Consider the following 24,394-nt stretch of genomic DNA (forward strand, 5'->3'; position numbering starts at 1 on the left):
GGTGAATAACAAAACTCTAATGGTCATATTGTGGGTCGTCCTAACGAGCAGACAATGTGGTTTGGAATCAACTCTTGCATTAAATGTGGATCCCAAACCAAATCACCATGTCGCAGGCTTTGGTTCTCCTTTCGTCAATGTACGATGAAATCCGGTTGAATTTGTCAGCTACCACCAGTGAAATGTACACTGCAAAAACACCCTATCGTTTTCCCAGTGTTGTTGACCTCGTGTTCCAAGTGATGTAAGGGTAACGGTCACACCGTGTTGAGGTCATGCTGAGCAGGGTTTTGGTGCGTAGCTATGGAAACCAGTAGTTTCGATATCATCTAAGGATAACAGTTCCTCTGTCTGTTCCTTAACATCATTCACCTCTGTGCTAACTATTATGATTGCGCTGCTAGCCTATGATCACACCCTTCCACCGTTCTCCCCACGAGTATCCAAGGTATGCTTACCACGTTTTTAAAATGATGTAAGCGTCAGGTGTTAAATTTAGAATCTAAACCAAATCACGTGCTCGCAGACTTTGCTTCTCCTTTCGTCAACAAACAATGAAATCCGGTTGAATTTGTCAGCCCACCAGTGAAAAGTAAACTGCAAAAGACAACCTTCCGTTTCAATTTCCCAGTGTGTAGACCACGTGCGCACGTGTAACAGTTACGCCCTGTTGAGCTCCTGCTAAGCAGACTGTCTGGTTTGCTGTTTTTTTAATGACACGTAAAATTCCAAACCAGAATTCCTGCTTGCAGGCTATAGCCCTCGTTTCTCTAACAAATGACGAATCCACTTCAACTTGTCATCTACCTTAAGTAGGAAGTACACAGCAAAGACACTTCGACTATTTTCCCATCAGCGTCGAATGACCTCAGTCTAATGGTCACATTGGTGATCGTCCTAGCGAGCAGATAATCTGGCTTGGAACTTCTTGCATTAAACATGGAATTCCAAACCAAATCACTTGCTCGCAGGCTTTGGTTCTCCCTTCGTCAACAAACGATGAAATCCGGTTAAACTCTTTGTCGGCTACCATTAGTAAAATATTAATGTTCATTGCGTAAACAACCCTTTGTTTTTCTCGTATGTGTATTGACCACATGTGTCAAATGATGTACATGAAACTATCACACAGTGTTAAGGTCCTGCTAAGCAGATTCTCTGGTGAGATTCCAAACCAGAATTCCTCTTCGCAGGCTATAGCCCTCCATCTTCCGATAAACGGTAAGGCCGGTTGAACTTGTCATCTACCGTCCAAAGAACACAGCAAAGAGGAAAACCTCGTCCCACACGTGGTGAATAATAGAACTCTAATGGTCACATTGTCACATCGCCCTAGCGAGCAGACAATCTGGTTTGGAATCAATTTTTGCATTAAATGTGGATCCCAAACCAAATCATCAGGTGGCATGCCTCCGTTCGTCAATGAAGGATGAAATCTGGTTGAATTTGTCAGCTACCACCAGTGAAAAGCACACTGCAAAAATACCCCTCGTTTTCTTATGCGCTGCTGACTACGTGTGTCAAACGATATAAGTGTAACGGTCACATCATGTTGAGGCCCTGCTGTGCAGATTCTCTGGCTTGGATTTTCTCGCATAAAACGTGAAAGTCCAAATCAGAATTCCTGCTCGCAGGTTATAGCCCTCCATCCTCCAGTAAACGGCGATTCCGATTGAAATTGTCATCTACACTCCGTAAACAGTATACTGCACAAACACCCCTTCGTTTCTCTGATGTGGTGTGGATTACGTGTGTCAAATGATGTAAGTGTAACGGTCATATCATGTTGAGGCCCTGCTATGCAGATTCTCTGGCTTGGATTTTCTCGCATAAAACGTGAAAGTCCAAATCAGAATTCCTGCTCGCAGGTTATAGCCCTCCATCCTCCAGTAAACGGCGATTCCGATTGAAATTGTCATCTACACTCCGTAAACAGTATACTGCACAAACACCCCTTCGTTTCTCTGATGTGGTGTGGATTACGTGTGTCAAATGATGTAAGTGTAACGGTCATATCATGTTGAGGCCCTGCTATGCAGATTCTCTGGCTTGGATTTTCTCGCATAAAACGTGAAAGTCCAAATCAGAATTCCTGCTCGCAGGTTATAGCCCTCCATCCTCCAGTAAACGGCGATTCCGATTGAAATTGTCATCTACCCTCCGTAAACAGTATACTGTACAAACACCCCTTCGTTTCTCTGATGCGCTGCTGACTACGTGTGTCAAATGATATAAGTGTAACGGTCACATCATGTTGAGGCCCTGCTGTGCAGATTCTCTGGCTTGGATTTTCTCGCATAAAACGTGAAAGTCCAAATCAGAATTCCTGCTCGCAGGTTATAGCCCTCCATCCTCCAGTAAACGGCGATTCCGATTGAAATTGTCATCTACCCTCCGTAAACAGTATATTGTACAAACACCCCTTCGTTTCTCTGATGCGCTGCTGACTACGTGTGTCAAGTGATGTAAGTGTAACGTTCACATCATGTTGAGGCCCTGCTGTGCAGATTCTCTGGCTTGGATTTTCTCGCATAAAACGTGAAAGTCCAAATCAGAATTCCTGCTCGCAGGTTATAGCCCTCCATCCTCCAGTAAACGGCGATTCCGGTTGAAATTGTCATCTACCCTCCGTAAGCAGTATACTGTACAAACATCCCTTCGTTTCTCTGATGTGGTGTGGATTACGTGTGTCAAATGATGTAAGCGTAACGGTCACATCATGTTGAGGCTCTGCTAAGCAGACTCTCTGGCTTGCCTGGATTTTCTCGCATAAAACATGAAAGTCCAAATCAGAATTCCTGCTCGCAGGTTGTAGCCCTCCATGTACCCTCCGTAAACCACTCCTGTACAAACACCCCTTCGTTTCTTTGATGTGGTGTGGATTACGTGTGCCAAATGATGTAAGTGTAAGGGTCTCATCATGTTGACGTCCTGCTAAGCAGACTCTCTGATTTGGAGTTTATCGCAAGAAAAGTGAATTCCAAACCAGAATTCCTGCTCGCGGGCTATAATCCACCATCTTCCAATAAACGGTGAGTTCGGTTGATCTTGTCATCCACCGTCCTATTCTTCCCACGCGTGTTGAATAAAAGAAGTCTAATGGTCACATTCATGATCGTCCTAGCGACGACCAACAATGTATAATTTAGAAACAAAGTAGACTGTAATGTGTTTTCAGTAATGTGATTCTGTGTAATGTATTTTTGTTCTCCGCATTTACCTTAACATGGTGGTGACCAGCTCCAAAGCCAATGGCTATTCTGGTTACCAATTTATTTTATAATACCGGTGTAAATTAATTCTGCAAATAGTGCGCAGTGAAAGTCACCAAGTCACCAGGTCCTTTCGTCAATGAACGATGAGATCCAGTTGAATTTGTCAGCTACCACCAGTGAAAAGTACACTGCAAAAGTACCCCCTCGTTGACCATGTGTGTCAAATAATGTAACTTTAACTATCACATCATGTTGAGGTCCTGCTAAGCAGACCCTCTGGCTTGGAGTTTTTCGCGTGAAACGTGAAATTCCAAACCAGAATTCCTGTTCGCAGGCTATAGCCCTCCTTCCTTCAACAAACGGAGATTTATGGCCCAAATATTTCCTATCCGTCGATTTTAATGTTAAAAATTAGCAAAGCAATCAGCAAAGACACTCTCTATCCTTCCAACGAACTTCCAATGACCTGCGGCTAATGATCACATTGATATTCGTCCCAGCGAGCAGACAATCTGGTTTGGAATTTCTCGCATTAAATGTAGAATTCAAAACCAAATCATTTGCTGGCAGGCTTTGGTTCTGCTTTGTCAACGAACGATGAAATCCGGTTGAAACTGCAAAAACGATCCCGCTTTTTCCCATCAGACAGTTGGTTGGGCCCAAATTAGAGCGGCCTCCAAAAATCCAATATTCCGTTGATTTTTCACCTAAATATATCCTCTCCGTTAATTTTAATGTCCAAAATTAACAATTTGTTTTTCCTAAATATCCTATATCCTATATTTTAATTCTGATTTTATCTTAACGAATGTAGTAATTGAAAGTAGTAATGATATTGTAAATAGTCGTGCTCTTAGGAATATTTTTTATTTTAATTCTGAATTTATCTTAGCGAATATAGTAATTGTAAGTAGTAATGTTATTGTAAATAGTCGTGCGTTTTTTGTCATGAGCCCCTGGCTCGGGGGATTGGGCGACCACTCCCCACGTTTACGACTTAAAATAAAGTTACCTTACCTTACCTTATATTCGATTAATGTTGTAGCCAAATTATATCCTGTATCTCGAAAACCCCTAATACGGGCTCACTTTCTCGGCTTTTAATGTACCGTCTACTGCATTTAGAAATCAACCTGGAGAAACACCTCGTTTATCCCATCAGCGTAGTGTGTCAAGTCATTCTAGTCTTACGGCCACATTGACGGTTCTCCTACCAATCGCGAGCTGAATCTCTCCTATTAAACGTGGAATTCTCGACCAAATCACATGCTCACAGACTTTTGGTTCTCCTTCCACCAAAGAACGATGAAACACGGCTGAATTTGTCAGCTGTAAGGAGTAAAAATAACTCACTGCAAAAACACGCTTCGTTTGTCTCGTGTGTTCTTACCTGGTTTGTTAAATTATATAAGTGTAACGGTCACATCATGTCGAGGTCCTCCTAAGCAGACTTTCTGGTTTGGAGTTTCTCACATGAAACCACGGTGAAATTCCAAACCAGAATTCCTGCTTGCGGTCTGTAGCCCTCCTTCCCCCAATAAACAATGAATATAATCTGGTTGAATCTGTCAACTACTGTGACTAGAAACTAGTACACAAAACCACTCCCTATTCTTCCCAGTTGTGTCAAAGGATGACATCTTATGGTCAGATTCATGGTCATCCTATACTAGCAGATAGGCTGGTTTGGAAATTCTCGCATTAAATGTGGAATTCCAAATCGCTTGTTGGCAGGCTTTGGTTCCCCTTTCGTCAACGAGCAATGAAATTCGGTTGAATTGTCGACCCAACAGTGAAACGTACACTGTAAAAACACCCTCCCGTTTTCCCAGTGTATTGACCACCTGTGCCAAATGATGTAAGTGTAACGGTCACATCATGTTGAGGCCCTGCTAAGCAGACTCTCTGGCTTGGATTTTCTCGCGTGAAACGTGAAAGTCCAAACCAGAATTCCTGCTCGCAAGCTGTAGCCCTACTTCCTCCAATACGCAGTGAATCTGGTTGAATCCGTCATCTACCGTCCTCTCGCAGGCTATATCAGTCCATCCTCCAATAAACGGTTCATCTGTTTCGGTTCAAGCGTGTTGAATAACAGCAGTGTATTGGTCTCATTGTTGGTCGTCCTAGCGAGCAGACAATTTGGTTTGGAATCAGTTTTCGCATTAAATGTTAACTGAATCCCAAACCAAATCACTAGGTCGCAGGCTTTGGTTCTTCTTTCGTCAATGACAGGTTAAATCCGATTATATTTGTCAGCTACCACCATTAAAAGGTACACTGCAAAAACACAGGTCCTGCTAAGCAGACTCTCTGGTTTGGAATTTCTCTCATGAAACGTGAAATTCCAAACCAGAATTATTGCTTGCAGGCTATAGCCTTCCTTCCCCAAATAAACTATGAAATCTGATTGAATTTGTCACCGACCACCAGTAAAAAGTGAACGGCAAAAACACCCTTCGTTTTTTTGATGTGTGCGTTGACCACGCGTTTCAAATGAAACGGTCATATCATGTTGAGGTCCTGCTAAATAGACTCTTTGGTTTGGACTTTCGCGCATGAAACGTGAAATTCCAAACCAGAATTTCTGTTCGCAGGCTGCTCTTTCTTCGAATAAACGGTTAATCTTGGTTAAAGTTGAATCAGAAGGCATCTACCGTCAATAGAAAGTATACAGCGAAAGCTCTCTATTCTTTCCAAGAGTGTCGAATGACACAAGTCCAATGGTCACACTGATGGTCGTCCTGGCGAGCAGAGAATTTGGTTTGGAACTTCTCGCGTGAAACACGGAATTTCAAACCCAATCACTTGATGGCAAGCTTTGGTTCTCCTACCACCAACGAGCGATACATCAGGTCCAGTCTGAACGTGGTGAGTTCCAAAAAAGGACAATAACAGTTTCCGGGTCTTGCTTTTTAGTCAAATCGTCTCATTTACGGTGCTTGACTGTGGTAACCAGCAAAAGAATAGATATTAATAGAACTTACTTAACGTAACTTTCGTCAGTTTTGCTATTGTCTTTTTTTTATCTGGCATGTATGAAATCAATTTACAGTTGAGCACCCTTACAAACAGTCTTTTGTACAAACAGTCCCTTTATCTACTCTATCGCCATAATATTGCGTTAGTGGACTTAATATTGCGTTGGTCACACAACAACAAAAACATTTCTTCACATTTTTCGAATTTCCGGGAGCCTACAATAAAGAAGTCGTGTGCCGTTTGCCGTTGATTGCTTAGTGACAAGACGTTTTGACATGAAAACTTTCAGTATACCTTAGATTGCTTGAACAAGAAAAGTTAAATTGATGATTTGCCATCTAGTAGGACTCTTCATTGTAATCCAGAGGCAGGAAACAAAACAATGCAATCAACTTGACCTCGCGGTCAATTCTAAAATCATGTAAAATTTTACGATTTCGCAACGTGGAGTGTACGGATTGTTGGAAAAGTTTGATCGAAGAGTGCCGATAGACATGGCTTGAACCTGAATTTTTACATATTCGTACATATGCAGAGAAATAATTCGATGGCCTTTAATCGGTATCAATACATGAGTTTTATAAGCATATTGCAGAAAATTGAGAACACGCCTGAACCCTACACGTGTTGAATCTACACGTGCAGGGTATTAGAACGTGTGCGAGGAGTATCTTCATTTGAGGTCGATTTACAGCTTTCCTTACAGGAATTGAAACCAAGCTGGTAACCAGTGGAAAGTTTCCATACATGTAATTGATCTTCGTGAGACAAATTTGGACGAAAACGTTAGCCATTACTCTTGACTTGGTATTCACCTGCGCTAAGATGTTACATCCAAATTCTCATTACCGACCACGATACGGGATGCGTGTGAACTGACAAACATAGCTCTCATGGGTTAGTCCTTAAAAACGTGATTTTCCCTTGTTTTACTAATTTTTTCCAAGCTGTTTTTGTTATCGTCACCAGTTCGCGTGTCATATTCTGCCTGTTTATACTGCGGCGTCAGTGATCAAAGACGCTTTGGAGCGTGTCCACAGATCACTACAATCTTGGACAATTTAAATCAAAAATTAAGACCACCCTTTCCTCCATTTCAATGATGGCAAAAGTGGCGCACTTTGGGTTTAGTGCCAGTTCATCATTGATTCACGGGGAGGGGTGGTTTTATTTCTTAATTTATTCTGTCCAAGATTGTAGCTAACAGCCGATGTTACTGGCGGTTACTCGCTTTTCTCCTCAGCGGGTAAATCGGCGATTGCCGGTTTGTTGGTGGAACCCGGCAGCTATTGAGCAAGTCCCATTTTCAAGCAACAATGCCGTCAGACTCAGTAAGGACATCCAAAAGAAGCAGCCAGCTTGCGCAAAGTCCGAAGACTGGAACAGCATATTGGTTAGTTTTGCAAATTATCGTGTTCAAGATGGTCATTATGCATATGGATACTAAAGAATGGCACATTGACCTCAATGACCGGCTTGAGTTGTGATCTTTTAATGTTGGAATTATGTTGATCGCCATTCGGCAGCCCGTCGATTTTCGTGTCGAGATTTATTTTGTTTGTTGGCCTTTCTTGGTTGTTAGTTTTAGTTTTCGAAAAATTAATTTTGTTTACTCGTTGTTGTGATAATTATTGTTGCAGAATCGAGAGTATGTTCTGCATGCTTAAAAGGATAGTTTCCATTTTCTTGTATTTGATGTACATAACCCATCAAAATTTCAGTTGGCAGAAATAGAATGTAACTGACGTCTGTAGAATTGTTAATTTGGCGAAACTGTGCCATAAACTTACTAGTTGTAGGTTATTTGGGCAAATGTTGCCATTATTGACAACTAAGTGAGTCTTGCAAAGAAATGACTGATCATCGCAGTTATTACATAATACAACTTGTGTACTCAGGAAGCGAAATTAAGTTTTGGTTTTGGTTTACGTTATAATGTAGCGAGGTTGTTACAATATTTCGACTCCAATTCAGTGTCACACGTGTAGTCCGCATGCAGTTGGATGACTGTAACTCTGAAATAGATCTAGAGGGGATATATTGTAAAAACTATGCCAAAAGACAAACTAGGTAATTAGGGCAGATATTGTTTTATTACAATTTATTACAATGCACAAAGGATATGTTACAATATTTCGGCTATATTCTAGAGTCATAGTCATGTAGTTAAATGACTATGACTCTGGAGTAGAGCCAAAGTATTGTAACAACCTTTCTGTATTGAAATAAACCGAAATTTGGTTTTCAACAATGTTGATAATCCTCGGGCTACTTTTGTTTATGTTATATTTAAAACATTTAGACGGAGCTAGACTTTGCACTGAAGTGAGTTCTCTGCCGGAAAGTGATAACTCCGTGTACAAGAACGTCTTCTTTCAGAATGTGATTTCTCGGAAACAAGTTAAAAACTTGAAATACAGCCCGTAACGAGAATAAGGCAAACGAGGAAGGATTACCTCTGCAGCACTGGACCTCTGGAAATCATTATTACTTCTATTGCTTCAATTCATTCCCATAGACATTGACGGTGTAATGAAGGAAAACGTATCTGACAAGTCTAGTTCAGTACACCACTACGCCATGTCTAGCAAACCTCATGTACCGAACTGAACTTCTGCAATCTTGATTGCTTTTGGTCACTGGTAACTATCATTCAGTTCATTCAGTGAAATCGGAACGTGAACACGATTATTCAAAAATATTGATTTGCTGCTTGCAAAAGGACCAGGATCGAGCTACAGCAATACACTGAGGACAAACAGTGAGACAGGGAAAAGAGCCAGTGTTCTGATGATTATAGGACAACTGACAACTCCTATTTTAATGGTCTATAAACTCCGGAAGATTTATCGACTGCTATGAATGAACAGAGAAAAGTAAAACTCGTAAATCCTTGACAGTGGGACAGACGACAATCGACTTAAGTTTGGCCAAGAACTTATGAGTTATGGCATTATTAATTTGCTTGAGAAAAATCTTTACGTCTAACAAGAACATCATCACTTGCTTTCTTTCTGGTATGGCTATCAGAGCTGTTTGAAATTTAATCAGACTGAATATATTAAATGACATTGAACGAGTTTTTTGTCTGCGTATAATCTCGGTCGACATGGGTGCAAGTCATTGATAAGATCGTTTTGTTTTAGCCTGCGTTTTGCCCCAATGTTAATTTTCTGTACGAAACGGCTTTCGCCGGCTCTCACCCGTTAATGAAGGACCTTTAATCGTATTTTCGATCAGTGCTTGATAGCTCAAGCTTCTGGAGAGTCTTGTCCAGTATCCTGACAACTAGTGCTTGTGCGCCCGTGCATGAGCTCGCAAAACTTGAAAATAATTACATATGATTAAACTGCAACCATTCGTGTTTCGTAGTGGCTCATTTAGCTTAAATTAAATGAAACAATATGACAATTCCATCATTATTTAAAGGAAAATCTGCACTTAATTCGTTCTTTTGAGGGATTGAACCCTCTACGCCTTTTATGTGAATATGGCTGTAGGACGGAAAAACAAAAGCACTGAGGTTGCAAGTCAAGTTTACAATATCCGAGAGTTTTGGAAAGAATGGATAGTTAATTACTTTGCTTAACTGAGTCAGGATTCAGTGAAGGCACCCGAGTTCAGTGAAGTCATCTTGGGAAACATGTTTGAGAAGCAGCTATAGTGCAAAACAATTTTGTGACGTAGCAACAGTACAGCATCTTTGAATGAGATTTCCAAACTCTGCAAAACTCCTTTGATCCAAACTACTGGTCTGGCCCTTGTACATACTAAATTAAAGGTTGAAGACAATTGCGAAACACTTAAAAAGTTTAATTTTCATTCTAATAATTATTGGTGCCAAAGTTGCGCGCTCTCTTGGCAGACGATGATCATGAATAAATGTTTGTTTATATCTACTTGACAGTTACATGGCGCTGAAAACCACACAGATTAGCCATGATTTCTAGCGGAACAAGAGTTCTTTTCTTCCATTATCCTTCGATGCGGGCTTTCTGGCGAAATGCAAGACCATGCAATATCAAGGTTTAGCAAAAATGTCTTTGTACCCGCGATTGAGAAGAAACAATTCAAATGAAAACTGAACTGTACTATGAACATTTACCAGCTGATCATGAATGACCACTATTGCCTACAGCAACACAGCCAACCATGTTCATATATGGCCGTGGCAAACACACTTTTTCTTTGCTTAATTTTTCATTGAAGACATTTCTAAGATGTGCTTTCATTCTCGAATTGATCTTTCCCTGAAATTGGCCTTCGTTGTAAATTGCCCTTATGTCGAACACTCAGCTCAGAAAACGACTGCTGTGTATCAATTTTCGGCATTTCAATGATAAATGGCGCCTATACAGTGTGCAAAACGACTGAAAAGCACTTGCAGTAGATAATCATAGCAAGCCAAACACTGAATGATTGTAGAAAATGATTTTTCGCCAGAAAATGGATCCTGACTACAGATGTTCACCTACTGCGCACGCTGATCACAAAAGATGGCACTGGAAACGATGGGATTGTCTCATATCTGAGAGTTCAGCACCACGAGTCTAACGTTTCAAATAAAGTAGAGCAATTTAGTGGTAATCAGTGTGAACTAACTACAAATTCGGTTTGGTCTGAATGATAGCCCAAGAGCCAGTCGTGCATTCTTGTTCGTAACTGAATAGCACGAGTGGTTTATAACGAGCGCATTGTCGTCAAATGGGACGAGCGCCGACAAATTTAAAGTGGAAATTGTAGTGGTGTATTCACTGAATTAAACTTAGTTTGGGCAAGTTTCTTTGTCTGCCTTTAGTTACCGTGGCGATGTTATATACAGACTGTGAAAGATCAAGTTTCAACCAGCTTGCAGCCGTTAACTCGAATACGTGATATAAACTTGATATTTCGGCTTCACGATTGAAGAGGGAATGCGACCTCAGCAAGAACAGTTCTGAATCAATTTAAAGTGCGCAGATTTAGAGTACGGATTTCAGAGAATTGTGCAAACTATCAGGTCAGTATCTTTTGTCTTTTGTAGCGAACAGTTAGTCAAAGATAAGTCAAGTCCAAATCAACTTCTAGTATCATATTCAACTCTCCTTCTAGGCGACTTCAGTGAAGTGCATTATACTGAGGTCATTTTTGGGTCAAAACACCATCACCGCAATAACGTTCAACACAACGCTTACAACAGTAAGAAGAGTTTGGAACAACTTTAGCTAGGCTTATGTGGTTTGGCTAAAGCGGGTAAATTTGAAAATTCCCTGCGCGGATTAGGTCTGCAGTTTGTAAATACTAAACAAATCCAGCCATTCTCGAAAACTAGCCACTTTCTCCTAGTGATCAAGTTCATGCAGAAAATCACGCATCTCGATAATACTGACTTTCGCACATGATTTTCCAAAAGCGAATCAAATAACAGCAGAGTACCACCTTTGTCTTTCGTCGCCAATAATCAATATGGTGAACATAGAATAATTGAAATGAGAGCAATTATGGTGAAGTTTCCATAAACTGACGCCATGTTGTAGAAATTTGGACATTTTCGCCCTGATCAGATTTTTTCCACGTCAATTTTTAGCGAATATTTCCTTGTTCAAGTATTTTTTGGAAGAATAAGAAAGAGCTAGAATTCTATAGATCCTGACGAAACGGGTTTCTTCTGACCACTGTACCAATACGAAGAGCATTACTAGTGATCCCTGCGAACTAGCCGGTAAGAAAAATAGTTGCTCAAAGCAAATAGGTCAGTTTGTCAAAAATAATAAAATCCAAGGCCATTCTGTGTAGCTAGTAACAGGCGAACCGAGGCAGTCGCCTCGGTAAAAAAAAAATTAATTTATTTATTCATTTCAATCTCCCGTTGAAAGCTCTGCATTACTAAAAAATCATTGTAAAAGAAGCGTTTTTTTCTGGTATTGCCTCGGTAAGAATTTTAGTCTCGCTACGGCAGTGAAATCGCATCAAACTTTAATTTCTTCAGAGACACATTCAAAGTGATTCATCGTCCGCCTAGCAAACAGGAGAGTTTCGCTGGCCATGTTAGAACTACAAGTCTGAGAGAAAATATGACCCAGCGTCAGTGGAGATGTTATGTTTTATCCAGGACTCGAAACCTAAATCAGCTATACGCACATTTAGCAATTAACTTTTGAGAGATTTATTTCAAAACTTGTAGAAATGCACTTAAGATGGTGTTTATTGTCAGCATATAGTTTCGGAGACATGTTTCAAGGTAACAGTCCCGCAGGTCTAATGAAGCAGTTACAAGATGCATTCCTGCAGGTATAATAAATTAAGCTTTTAACTTTCTTCCTTTCTGTAGGGTACACTGATTTTTGCTCCAGAGCATGCTTTGCACTAAATTTACGTAAATGAAAACTTATAAATTTCGATTTCCGCCAGGTGTTGTTGCACCAAGAAGACCTTTTAGATCAGTGATGATTGTTTTGCACAAGTCAGAGTGTTATGTTATGTATTGTGAATGCATCGTATATAATGTCGTGGTATGATTGTAGTTTAAATGGATCATAGATATTTTTCCACACACGAGACACTGACTCGTTTCGGAGGACTACATTTGTATTTTTTTTCTCAATAATCTGTACGGCTAACATTTTCAGGAAGTGTTTATTGTCAGCATATATTCGGAGACATGTTTTAAGGTCCAGTCCTGAAGGTTTCATGAGGCAGGTATAAGGTGCAGTCCCGCAGGTATAATGAGGCTTTCAACTTTCCTTCTTGCTGCAGGGTACATTGATTTTTGTGGAGAGCATGCTTTGCCCTGAATTTACGTAAATGAAAACTTATGAATTCCGATTTGCCCGAAGCTGTTGTTGTATCAAGAAAACCTTTCGTGTTATGATGTCAGTTTTATATTGTAAATGCGTCGTATGAAATGTCTCAGTAACGCTGACCAAAATGGAATTGTAGATATTTTTCCACACACGAGTCAAATAACCAGCGGAGAACTACATTTGTCTTTCTTTACTAATAACCTGTACAGTGAACTTGGAATTGCTGAAAGAAGAGCTACTATGGTCGATCATGCGCAAATTAATTGACGCCATGTTGTAGAAACGAGTGCGAGTATTTCTTTGAAAGAAAACAAAGAGCTAGATTTCTGGTCGAAAACTGGTTTCTTACGAACAGCTATTTGAAGCGTGCTTCTCTCTCCAGTGCAAGGAGGAGAGGTTCTGTAAATTCCATGCGCGACATCAGTGTGAAAATGTATGACTCTTGTTTTCTTAAGTCATTTCATATCTCGTTCTGCAATGATGCAGAATGTCCTTCGCAATGGCCACTGATATGCAGCCATTGTTCTTTAACATATTGAATTTCTCGACACCAAAAGAATTAAAAGGACTGAAATAAGTGGCTATTGTACTCTCCTGGCGGCCAGTATCGGACTAGTAGCAAAGATAGCTATACTAAGAAAACAAATCAGTTTCTCAACAAGTGATTATACATTCAATTAAGATGGCAGCAACTTAATCGTCCGCCGTACAAACGGGAGACTTGGCAGCGCATGCTTGAACTACAGGATTAGGAGAAATGATCCAGCAACTGGAGATGTTAGGATTTGTTTGGGACCCGGAGGAGGCCTAAAAAATGGAGGAATGTCTCAGCTTCGCACAATTAGTGGTAAACACTTTAAAAAAATTTTTCAAAGTTTAACAACATTTGGAGAAATGTAGTCGGTCAAGATGTTGTATAATTGTCAGCATATATTCAGAAACATGTCAGTTCCCGCGGGTCTGGAGGCAGCTGCGAGATGCAGTCCAATTTTCCTTCTTGCTCAGGGTACATTGATTTTTGCTCGAGAACATTGATGCTTTGCACTAAATTAGCGTAAATGGAGACTTATAAATTTCGACACGCGGCCGGGCGTTGTTGCACCAAGAAGACCTTTTAGGCCAGTGATGATTATTTTGCGCAACTCTGTGTTATGACGTTATATATTGTAAATGCGTCGTATAAAATGTCTTTGGAAGGTTGTAGTTTAAATGGAATTGCAGATATTTTTCCACAGACGAGTCAAATAACCAGTGGAGAACCACGTTTGTCTTTCTTTGCTAAAAATCTGTGCGGTGAACTTGGATCGCTGAGATCAGAGCTATTATGGTCGATTATGCGCAAATTGACGCCATGTTGTAGAAACGAGGATATTTTTGCTCAGACTCTCTTTTCGCTATAATTTTGAGCTTACGTTTTTTTCATTGAGTATTTTTTTGCAGAAGTTCTGTAAACTCCATGCGCGACATCAGTGCGAAAATGTAAGACTCTCGTTTCCTTCAGTCAATTTATCTCGTTCTTCAAATATGCGGCATGTCCTTCGCAATGGCCACTGATATGCAGCCGTTGCTCGTTATTAAATTTAATTTATCGACTTCATAAAAATTGAGAGGGCTGAAATAACTAGCTATATACACTAAACTATCCTGGTGGAATACTGGCCTGGTTAGAAAGATAGTAATACCAAGAAAACAAATCAAGACTTCGAGGAAGGCTGTAAAACCAAGGGATGCCTCAGCTTCGTCCGATTAGCGGTAAACTCTCTCTTCAAAAGTTTATTACATTTGTATAAGAGAAAACTAAGTATTTAAGATAGTATTTATATTGTCAGTATATGCCATGATTCGGAGACATGTTTCAAAGTACATTTCTAGATTTGTGGGGCAGGGACATGATGCAGTCCTGCAGTTATAGTAGGGCCTTTAACTTTCATTCTTGCTGTAGGGTATATTGAGTTTTGCTCCAGAGCATGCTTTGCACTACATTTACATAACGAAAACTAATAAATTTCGATCTGTCGCCAGGTACTGCTGCACCAAGAAGACTTTCTAGGTCACTGTTGATTGTTTAGCGCGAGTTGGTGTTATGAAGTTATGAATTGTACAAATGCGTCATATATGATGTCTTTGTAAGGTTGTAATTTAAATGGATTGTACGTAGATGATTTTCCACAAACGAGCCGTCAAATAACCAGCGGAGTACTTCGTTTGTCTTTCTTTGCTAATAATCTGCACGGGGATCTTAAGATAGCCGAAATCAGAGCTTTTATGTTTGATTATGCGCAAATTGACGCCATGTTGTAGAAATGAGAATATTTTCTCTTTGACTCTTTTCGCGTCAATTTTTAGCGGATGACTTCTTGTTGGTGGGGTTTTTTCGAAAGAGAAGAAAGAGTTAGAACTCTGGCAATACTAAGCAAACGAATGATGCTCAATTTATCAACAAAATGTTATACAGTTCGACACCCTTCTGAATAAAATAAGAGCGCAATTTTTGTACTCGACATCGCTACAAAGTGATTTATCGTCCGCTCAACAAACATGTTGGAGCTACAGCTCTGAGAGAAGTGATCCAGCATCTGGAGATATTATGATTTTTTAGGACTCAAAGAAACCTACAAAAGCGAAAGATGTCTCAGCTACGCAAAATAAGTGATTAATTCTGGAAAAAATTATATCAAAAGTTTATTACATTTGTAGAAATAAAAGCAAGTACTCAATATAATGTTTATTGTCAGCAGCATATATTTGGAGACATGTTTCAAGGTACAGTCCTGCAACGGTTATAATGAGGCAGTTATAAGATGCAGTCCGGCTGGTATAATTATGTTTACACTTTTCTTCTTGCTGTTAATTGCATCGATTTTTGCTCGTAAGCATACTTTGCACTAAATCTAGGTAAATCCAAACTTATAAATTCCGATTTACCGCCGAGTGAAGTTGCACCAAGAAGACCTTTTAGGTCCGGGTGATGATTATTTTGGGCGACTCTGTATTATGGTGTTATATATTGTAGATGCGTCATATGTAATGTCCTTGTAAGGTTGTAGTTTAAATGTATTGTGGATATTTTTCCACAAACGAGTCAAATAACCAGTGGAGAACTACGTTTGTCTTTCTTTACTAATAATCTGTGCGATGAACTTGGAATTGCTGAAATCAGAGCTATTACGTTCGATTATGCTCAAATTGACGCCATGTTGTACAAACGAGAATATTTTCGCTCTGACCTTTTTCGAGTCAATTTTTAGCGGATGTTTTCTTGTTCGAGTATGCTTTTCAAAGGAAAAAAGTACCATATTTCTGGACAAAACTGAACTAGTTTAATACGAGCACCTATTTGAAGCGTGATGTAGGAGGAAACGTTCTGTAAATTCCATCCGCGATATCGGTGCGAACATTAGATCCTTGTTTCCTTCAGTCTTTATCTCGTTCGGCAGGGATGTCCTTCGCAATGCCATTGCTTGTTAACAAATTGAATTTACCGACTTCAGAAAACTCGAGAGGAATGAAATAACTAGCTAAATACATTGCATTATCCCTGTGGAGTACTGGGTTAGTAAGAAAGATAGCAATACTAAGAAAATGAATCAACAAAGTATTATACATTTCGACGCCGATCTCACTGATCATTCAGTTAAATCGGAACAACTTTGATAGTCTTAATAGCAACAAAGTTATTTATCGTCCGCTTAACAAACGGGAGATTTGGCAGAGCATCTTGTAACCGTGAATACAGGTCTATGAGAAATGATACGGCGTGTGGAGGTATTTCGATTTATTTAGGACTTGAAGAATCTAGAGGAAACCTCAGTATTGCATTTGTAAAACTAAAAACTAGATACTCAAGGTAGTGTTTATTCTAAGCACATATTCGGGAACTTGTTTATAGCTGTAGTCCTGAGGATTTTATGAGGCAGGTTTAAGGTGTAGTCCCGCAGTTATAACGCGGCAGTTATAAGATACAGTCCTGCAAACATAATGAGCCTTTTGGACTTTCCTCTTTGCTGTAGGGTAAACTGATTTTTGCTCAAAACATTTTTGCATTACATTTACGTAAATGGAGACTTACAAATTCATTTTCCGCCGGGCGTTGTTGCACCAAGAAGACCTTTTAGGTCAGTGATAATAATTTTGCGCAAATCTGGGTTATGATGTTATATATTGTAAATGCGTCGTATAAAATGTCTTTGGAAGGTCGGAGTTTAAATGGAATTGCAGATATTCTTCCACAAACGAGTCAAATAACCAGCGGAGAACTACGTTTGTCTTTTTTTGCTAATAATCTATGCGTTAAACTTGGAATCGCTCAAATCAGAGTTACTGAGGTCGATTATGCGCAAATTGACGCCATGTTGTAGAAACGAGGATATTTTCGCTCGGACTCTTTTCCCGTCAATTTTTAGCGGATGTTTTCCTGTTCGAGTATTTCTTTGAGGGAGAAGAAAGAGCTACATTTTTGATCCAAAACTGATTCCTGACCGGTAGCTTTTTGATGCAAGTTTCTCACTTCAGTGCAGAAGGAGACCGTCGTTCTGTAAATTCCATGCTCGACATCATTGTGAAAACTGATGTAAGACCCTTTTTTCTTTTATTCATTTTATCTCTTTCTGTAAATGCAATGGCCCACTGACATGCGGCCATTGGCCGTTAACAAATTGAATTTCTCGGCCTCAAAAAATCGAGAGGACTGAACCAACAAGCTATATACATTGTACTTCTCCTGCCGAGCACTAGGCTAATAACAAGGATAGCAATACTTAGAAAACAAATCAGTTTATCAATAAGTGATTATGCTTTTCGGCCCCCATTTGAATTCATGAAAATTAAAATCGCAGCAACTTTGATGCTCTTAAGTGTTATGAAGCAGTTAAGTTAAACAGCGCCATTAGAAAGAGAGATGAGATATCTATTGCCCTTTAACTGAGCAGTGTATTTTAGAGTGAATACCAATCTATGACGACATTACGATGTATTTATTACTTGAGGAAACCCCAAAAAGCGACAAATGCCCCAACAGTGCACAAGTAATGATTAATTCTTGAAATGTTTTCTTCAATTTTAGAAATTAAAACTAGGTACTCAAGATATTGTTCTCTGTCAGCACACATAGAGGCACATAGGAGACAAGTAGCTCATAATTTCTTCAGAGTTGCCCGTGGGTTACAGTACCTTTACTACACTATTTGGCTCTCCTTGCAGTGTCTTTTCGACTTGTGAAACTAAGGATTTATCTAGGAACTCGCTAAGAGAATCAATGTCGTAAATACAGTGCTTATTCTCATTGTTGAAAGAAACTTTCACGTCTTACTAAGGAGTGATAGTAGGAAATGAGAAAGGGAGTCACCACACATGGTTAAGATTCTGAGTCTCTAAAACTTCAACAAAAGAGAGGCCTGTACTCCTGGTTTTCAAACCTTTTTTGTTGTTTCAGTTGCGCACCAGTCTGTTGCTGTCACTTTTGCCAAGGACAGGAGTAGTGTACATGGATATTGACTTGACACAGAAGCGGAAGATCTTTGAAAACGTCTTTTAGACAGTATTAGAAGTATATACTACCAGTTTGGCTATGGCTGTATAAACTTCAATTGCAGAAAATGGATCAGGTTCACTGCATAGTTGTTAGGGACAGGATATTGATGTTATACTTTACTGATACTCTTGAAAAGATGGTCAAAAGAAATTCCGTTTTCAACAGAACTCGAAGTACAAAAACGTGGCTTTAATGATTGTTTATCATTGGGTAGGCGCAAGCGAGCCTTGCGTTTTATGCGACTCTGCAGATTGATTGCGCTCAAACAAGGGTGATAGATCCATTGGCATAAATGCTGTTATAACATGAAATTATAAAGAAAAGCTGTACCTGGAGTTAAGAGGGCTGAACATTTGCTCTGCCTTCAAGTACGCCATGTCTTTATTTGTTCGTTATTTGTTCGATGTGTTTTATCAGCTCTCGTGTTTCATTAGGCTCGATTTCGAGTCCGGTCCACGTTCTTCCCCATGCCCTCGGTGGATAAATAATTTTCATTCTGTAACCAATCACCTCTATCAAAGCTGTTGCTTACAAATTTGAAAGTCTTGAAACTTAGACGGCATTGATCTAGGGAGAGGGGGACACAAGGTATTTAATTGTTCCATTGTCTTTAATTTATGGTCCTAGTTGTCCTGCGGGGCACGATAAGAGATGAGTGAGAATCTCTTTAAAGGGACACTGTCACGATACATTTGCTTAAAACTGTTATAAATTCACGAAATGGTCCCTAAATTTATGTAATAAGAACTTAATTAGCTCTAACTAAATGATTAAAAGCAATTTGATGAAGAAAATCCACACTGCAGCAATATTTTTGCAAAATTGCAACGATTTTTGAGCCAAACTAGAATTTTTGAAAAAGTGACAAATCCATATCGCAATCCGTTTCCATCCTCGCCATCGTTAGCCATCCTCACTTCCTAATGGGTTTTAATTATTTGTCGAGTACTGCTCTACATAACAAACCGGCATTATTGTTCAGCTTCCAATGATCGATATATGTTTTGGAGATTTCCAAAAGCAAGCTACAAATGGTGACAATGTGCCTTTACTGGGCCTTTCAATAACATGCGAACTCTAAAATTCAAAGCTCAACCGACAAATGCGTTTTTCGCTACCGTCAATCAAACGTTCGGCGGCTCCTCCCAGGTTCCGAGCGCGCGGTAATCAAATTGTTGAGCACGGTTCAGACAACGAAACAGTGTTCGGCAGTAGTCGGAAGCTGGGAGAAGCCGCCGAACATTTGATTGACGGTAGCGAAAAACGCACTTGTCGGTTGAGCTTTGAATTTTAGAGTCCGCATGTTATTGAAAGGCGCAGTAAAGGCATACTGTCAAGTATCAACCCTTTCTTTCGTGTTGGTTCACGATCCCGAGAGATTGTAGCTAAAACGGCCAAAAATGTTTTCATTAACCGTTTACCTCATGGTATAGGGAATTCGATAATTGCATGCCTAAAACTGTTCCGTTTGGGAAAAATTGAAAAGCGAACAACATCATAAAAGTAATTTTTTCATATCGTTCATTTTCATTGCCACTCACTGAGACTACATCAACAGAAGAAAAATTTGGAACAATATTACAGGACTGAAAATTTTGCTTCCATTAGAAATCCGACTTTTGTTAATAATTTGCTATGCAAATCAAAGTATTCTTATTGAAATAGATGTGAAGGTGTGGTGGCTTCATGGTTAGTGCGCTCGACTCCGGATCGAGCGTCCAGGTTCGATTCCTGGCCGGGGACATTTGTGTTGTGTTCTTGGGCAAGACACTTTACTCTCACAGAGCTATTCTCTGCCCAGGTGTACAAATGGGCGCAGAGGGTAGCCCTGCGATGGACTCGATGTCTCTCCCTCAATCCCGGGGGGAGTAGAGATATTCCTAGTCACTTCATCCTACAGCAACCGGGATAAGGTCTGATGGGCCACTTGGCTCGTATGCGGATTTAACCTATTGGAATAGATACATTGACGACTGGAATCCCTTACCGAATAATGTCGAGGCAGACCATGTTGTTAAGTTCACTAAGGTTTTCTACAAGCATTTAATTGCTCGTTAGCTCTCTCTGATTAATAAGTAATATATAAAGTATACTTTGTACTAGATTATTTAATCTCGAAATCTATGTATAGTTTTATCTTGTCGTATATATCTTTATTTCTCTATTTATTGGTTATTCATAGCTTTGGAAGTCAGCTTATGTGAAGATTTACGTTCTTCCCTGTTGGCACCATCTTTGTAATTTGTTAAAATCATTTTTTTTTTATCACAAATAAAGTTTGTTATAAATAAATCAAAAGCTTTAATGTACAAATGCACGAGTTCTCATAGGCCATTAAGTGTTAAATTGTAGCCAACTCCTTGAGTTCAGTTTATCACTGGAAAGGGTAAAAAAAAAAGGTTGTCTGCATACAAGCCAAGTGGCCCATCTGGCCGAAGATTATCCCGGTTTCAGTAGCATGAAGCGACTAGGAGTATTTCTACTCCTCCCTGAATGGGATGCTAGTCCATTGCAGAGTTATTCCCTGCATTAAATTTGCCGGTACCCATTTATTCACCTGGGTGGAGAAAGGCACTGTCGGAGTAAAGTGTCTAAAAAGTGTACCTCCGCTTTTAAGTTCGTGAAAATGAAACGATTTACAAGAATGGTGAGAAATGTCATCATGAGTAATTTTTTTCCTTGTGCAAGCAGCTGCTGTATGCTGCTCTCATTAAATAGTGGCGCTAATCTATGACATCGACTGAGTTTGCCTTTCAAAGGTTAATTCATGTCTTCCTAGTACTCACGCGACCTATGTTCAAAAACAATAAGCACAACGGATGCACGTGATGTTTCACACCCCTGACATTTTTCCCAAAAGGACCAACGTTCATTATCCCGTTAAGATTTACAGACAACAATCTGGTTCATGATGCATTCTACTTAATTTGTTACCGATTGAACACCAAAAAACCGCGCGACCTCAGCTGTAACAACAAGTTCATCGCTTATGTGGATTATGTTTCTGTCACGTGTTTCTCTCACCATCTCGTGTTTTGGCTATTTCCATTCCATATCCGTAAACGTGCACGCAAGCTGAGCCAAAAAACTGCGCGATCTGAGCTGTATCAACAGGTCATCGGTTATGTAGATGATGTTTCTGTCACGTGTTTTTCTCACTATCTCGTGTTTGGGCTATTTCCATTCCATGTCCGTTTTATCCTTAGCTCCGGCGGGGTACTCCAAAAAAATTTATAAGCGGGGGTGTGCGGCGAGCTTGTTGAAATCCTCACTCTCTTTTGAGCGACATGTGCGATTTTCCCTACCCTATAGTTCGGAACAGACAAAAACTGGATACCCTTTTAATTTTTTTTCAGACCTGACCCTTCAAAAAACATACTCAATTCAAGACCAGAAATCATACCCTAATTCAAACCAACATTGCTAAAATCGATACCGTATTTCAGACTCAAACGACTCAAAAACCATACCCTTTGGCGTCGCATAAACCCCCCTCTTCCGGGTCCTTAGATAGCCCTGGGATTGCGGTGAAGTTGGTGAACTCCGTCCTATTTCTGGTTTTCAATAAAGTCAATGACCTGGGATATGTAGATGATTGATACTAGTAAACACACTCGCCAAGATTAGACCCAGATTAAGAACTGTGAGGTTTCTCACACGCGTATTATTCGGAAAAATGTTTCACCCGAATTTATATGAAAGAAAAATGGCATCTTTTGACATAAGAGGCAGCCTTCTCGGACCTCACAAGAGCTTAGAAACTCAAACGTTCTCTATTACAAATCGTATAACCCTGTGGAGTTACAACTTTGTAAAACATCAGGCCTCAGTTGTTCGAAGGCGGGATAACGTTATCCACCGGATAAATCGCTCCCCACTGAATCAGTGTTAAAAAAACAAACCACGCTATCCGCTGGATATTGATTTACCTGGTGGAAAGCGTTATCCACTTTTCGAACAACCCTACCCGAACCAGGCACTTAGAGGGTCGTATATTTAATGAAAGAAAAGGGGGTTTTTTAAATTTATTTTTTAAATATGACAACGTCACATGAAAACCGGCAATATGAATTTCCTGTGACTTCGTCCACCGTTCTCTTGTATTGACAGACATGGTTGGAACTTGGTGTGTTCGGTCCATCGCTACATGTCCATGTTACCGAGAGATCAAGCGTCATCATGCGAAGTAAATCTATAAAAAAAAAAAAAGTTCGTGAAAATGTTACTGTTTACTAGACTAGTGTAGCAACTTGACAGGTAAACCGACTTATTTTAAGACCCATTGCCGATCTCAACATTCAAGCCCGGAACTTCGCTCCCAGTGCCCTGTGTAAGAATGAATAAGTTGCCAGTAATCGGATACCCGTGTTTGCGCGAAGAACTCTGGGATCGTCAGGGGGCAAACATTGCTAGTCGCTAAAAGGAAATGTATGGCGAAAAGTTGTTTCGAGGTACAAGAAAACGATTTTTGAGAGGGATCAACGCTTTTTCGCCGTCGTTTTTATCGCAAATGGATTTGGGCAATGTTAATATGTGGAATATGTAAGTTTTTCTTTGAATAACCGTGAAATATGTGCCAAAATCTACCGATAAACTCCGTTGTTTGCGTGAGGTTTGTTGTGAAATTTACATCGCGTAATGGCCTGAAAATATTACAAAATCAATTAGGTATAAATCGAGACGGAGGAATAACCCAGTAAAGCCTTTTAAGTTGTGTACAGGCTACTTTTGGCTTATTTGAAAGCTCAGTCGTACAAATAATACTGGAAATAAGCCCGGTGGCGATCATTGTACTGTCAGGGGTTGATTTAATGACAAATGAGTCCGCGCGACTCATGCTGTGTGGCTACTGTGTTGCTCAAAGCCTTTGTTTTGCTTTTACAAGCACGTATTTCAGTGATTTTCCATTCCTATAACAGATCAAGGGTAGCTCCTTGAATATATCTCTAAGTATTTGTATTTGAAAGTGCCATTTGTGCGTGATTATGCTTTCCAAAGCTTGGTATTGACGGTTGAGTGAAATAGCCCGACACAAAGGGTGGTAGTTCATTCTGCAATTTTCGATTTCTGTTTTAGAGCTTCTTTTCTGTCTTAATATTTAACTTCTCGGAGGGTCTTTTCTACCATTTGCTCCGGGTAGCCTCTCGAGATCAGGCGTGTATTGAAATTTTCAATATTCTCTTCAATGTACTTCACAATAAACCTCATGTAAGCAAAAGGGAGTTTATCGGTAAATTTTTAAACTTATTTCACGGTTATTCAAACAAAAACTTACATTTTCCATGTATCAAAATTGCCAAAATCAATTTGCGATAAAACAACGGCGAAAAAGCGTTGATCTCTCTCCAAAACCATGTTTTTGGGCGTCGAAACAACTTTTCGCCATACATTTCCTTCTAGCGACTTGCAATGTTTGCCCCCTGACGATCCCAGAGTTCTTTTCGCAAACACGGGTATCCGATTACTGGCAACTCATTCATTAAGGTAGCCATTGGAAAACAGCTTGATCGAGTGCACGTGCGTCAGTGACACGTGTATGGATAGGGGAACGTAGATAGCGAAAACACGAGATTGTCCCACATTACACGTTTCCTGCCAGAGGAGGGGTGACACCGCGTGACGGACCTGAAAAGATCTTTATAGTGAATACGACGTGTTATGTTGACTTGCTGTTTATAAGACTAGTGTAGCAACACCCCGACAGATATGCCTACTTAAGACCCATACCCAGTCTCAACGTTCATCAGAGAGCGTACGGTAGACTATAAATCAAGCCTGGGGTTCAATGCAAAAACTTCGCTCCCAGGGCCCCATCTAAGAATAAAAAGGCGAGCCATTAGGAAAGAGCTTGACAGTGCGCATGCGGGCGTCAGTGTATGTGCAGCATG

General features: G+C 40.0%; 3 long non-coding RNA genes across 3 annotated transcripts; 1 reads left to right on the forward strand and 2 right to left on the reverse strand.

Moving 5' to 3' along the window:
* Positions 1-4,068: 4,068 nt before the first annotated feature.
* On the reverse strand, positions 4,069-19,458 carry LOC110066660 (uncharacterized). Its single transcript, XR_016208911.1, has 2 exons — positions 18,837-19,458; positions 4,069-6,158 (listed from the first exon to the last, which is right to left on the reverse strand). It is a non-coding gene; the product is annotated as an uncharacterized LOC110066660 (long non-coding RNA).
* On the forward strand, positions 6,633-18,688 carry LOC149108444 (uncharacterized). Its single transcript, XR_016208908.1, has 2 exons — positions 6,633-11,193; positions 18,408-18,688. It is a non-coding gene; the product is annotated as an uncharacterized LOC149108444 (long non-coding RNA).
* Positions 19,459-22,515: 3,057 nt separating the features above from the next.
* LOC149108445 (uncharacterized) lies at positions 22,516-24,307 on the reverse strand. The gene is made up of 2 exons (XR_016208910.1): positions 23,782-24,307; positions 22,516-22,698 (listed from the first exon to the last, which is right to left on the reverse strand). It is a non-coding gene; the product is annotated as an uncharacterized LOC149108445 (long non-coding RNA).
* Positions 24,308-24,394: the final 87 nt, after the last annotated feature.

Source organism: Orbicella faveolata, unplaced genomic scaffold (assembly GCF_042242905.1).
Source record: "Orbicella faveolata isolate gen_17 unplaced genomic scaffold, um_ofav_v1 contig_26, whole genome shotgun sequence".
In the NCBI taxonomy this organism is placed as follows: domain Eukaryota; kingdom Metazoa; phylum Cnidaria; class Anthozoa; order Scleractinia; family Merulinidae; genus Orbicella; species Orbicella faveolata.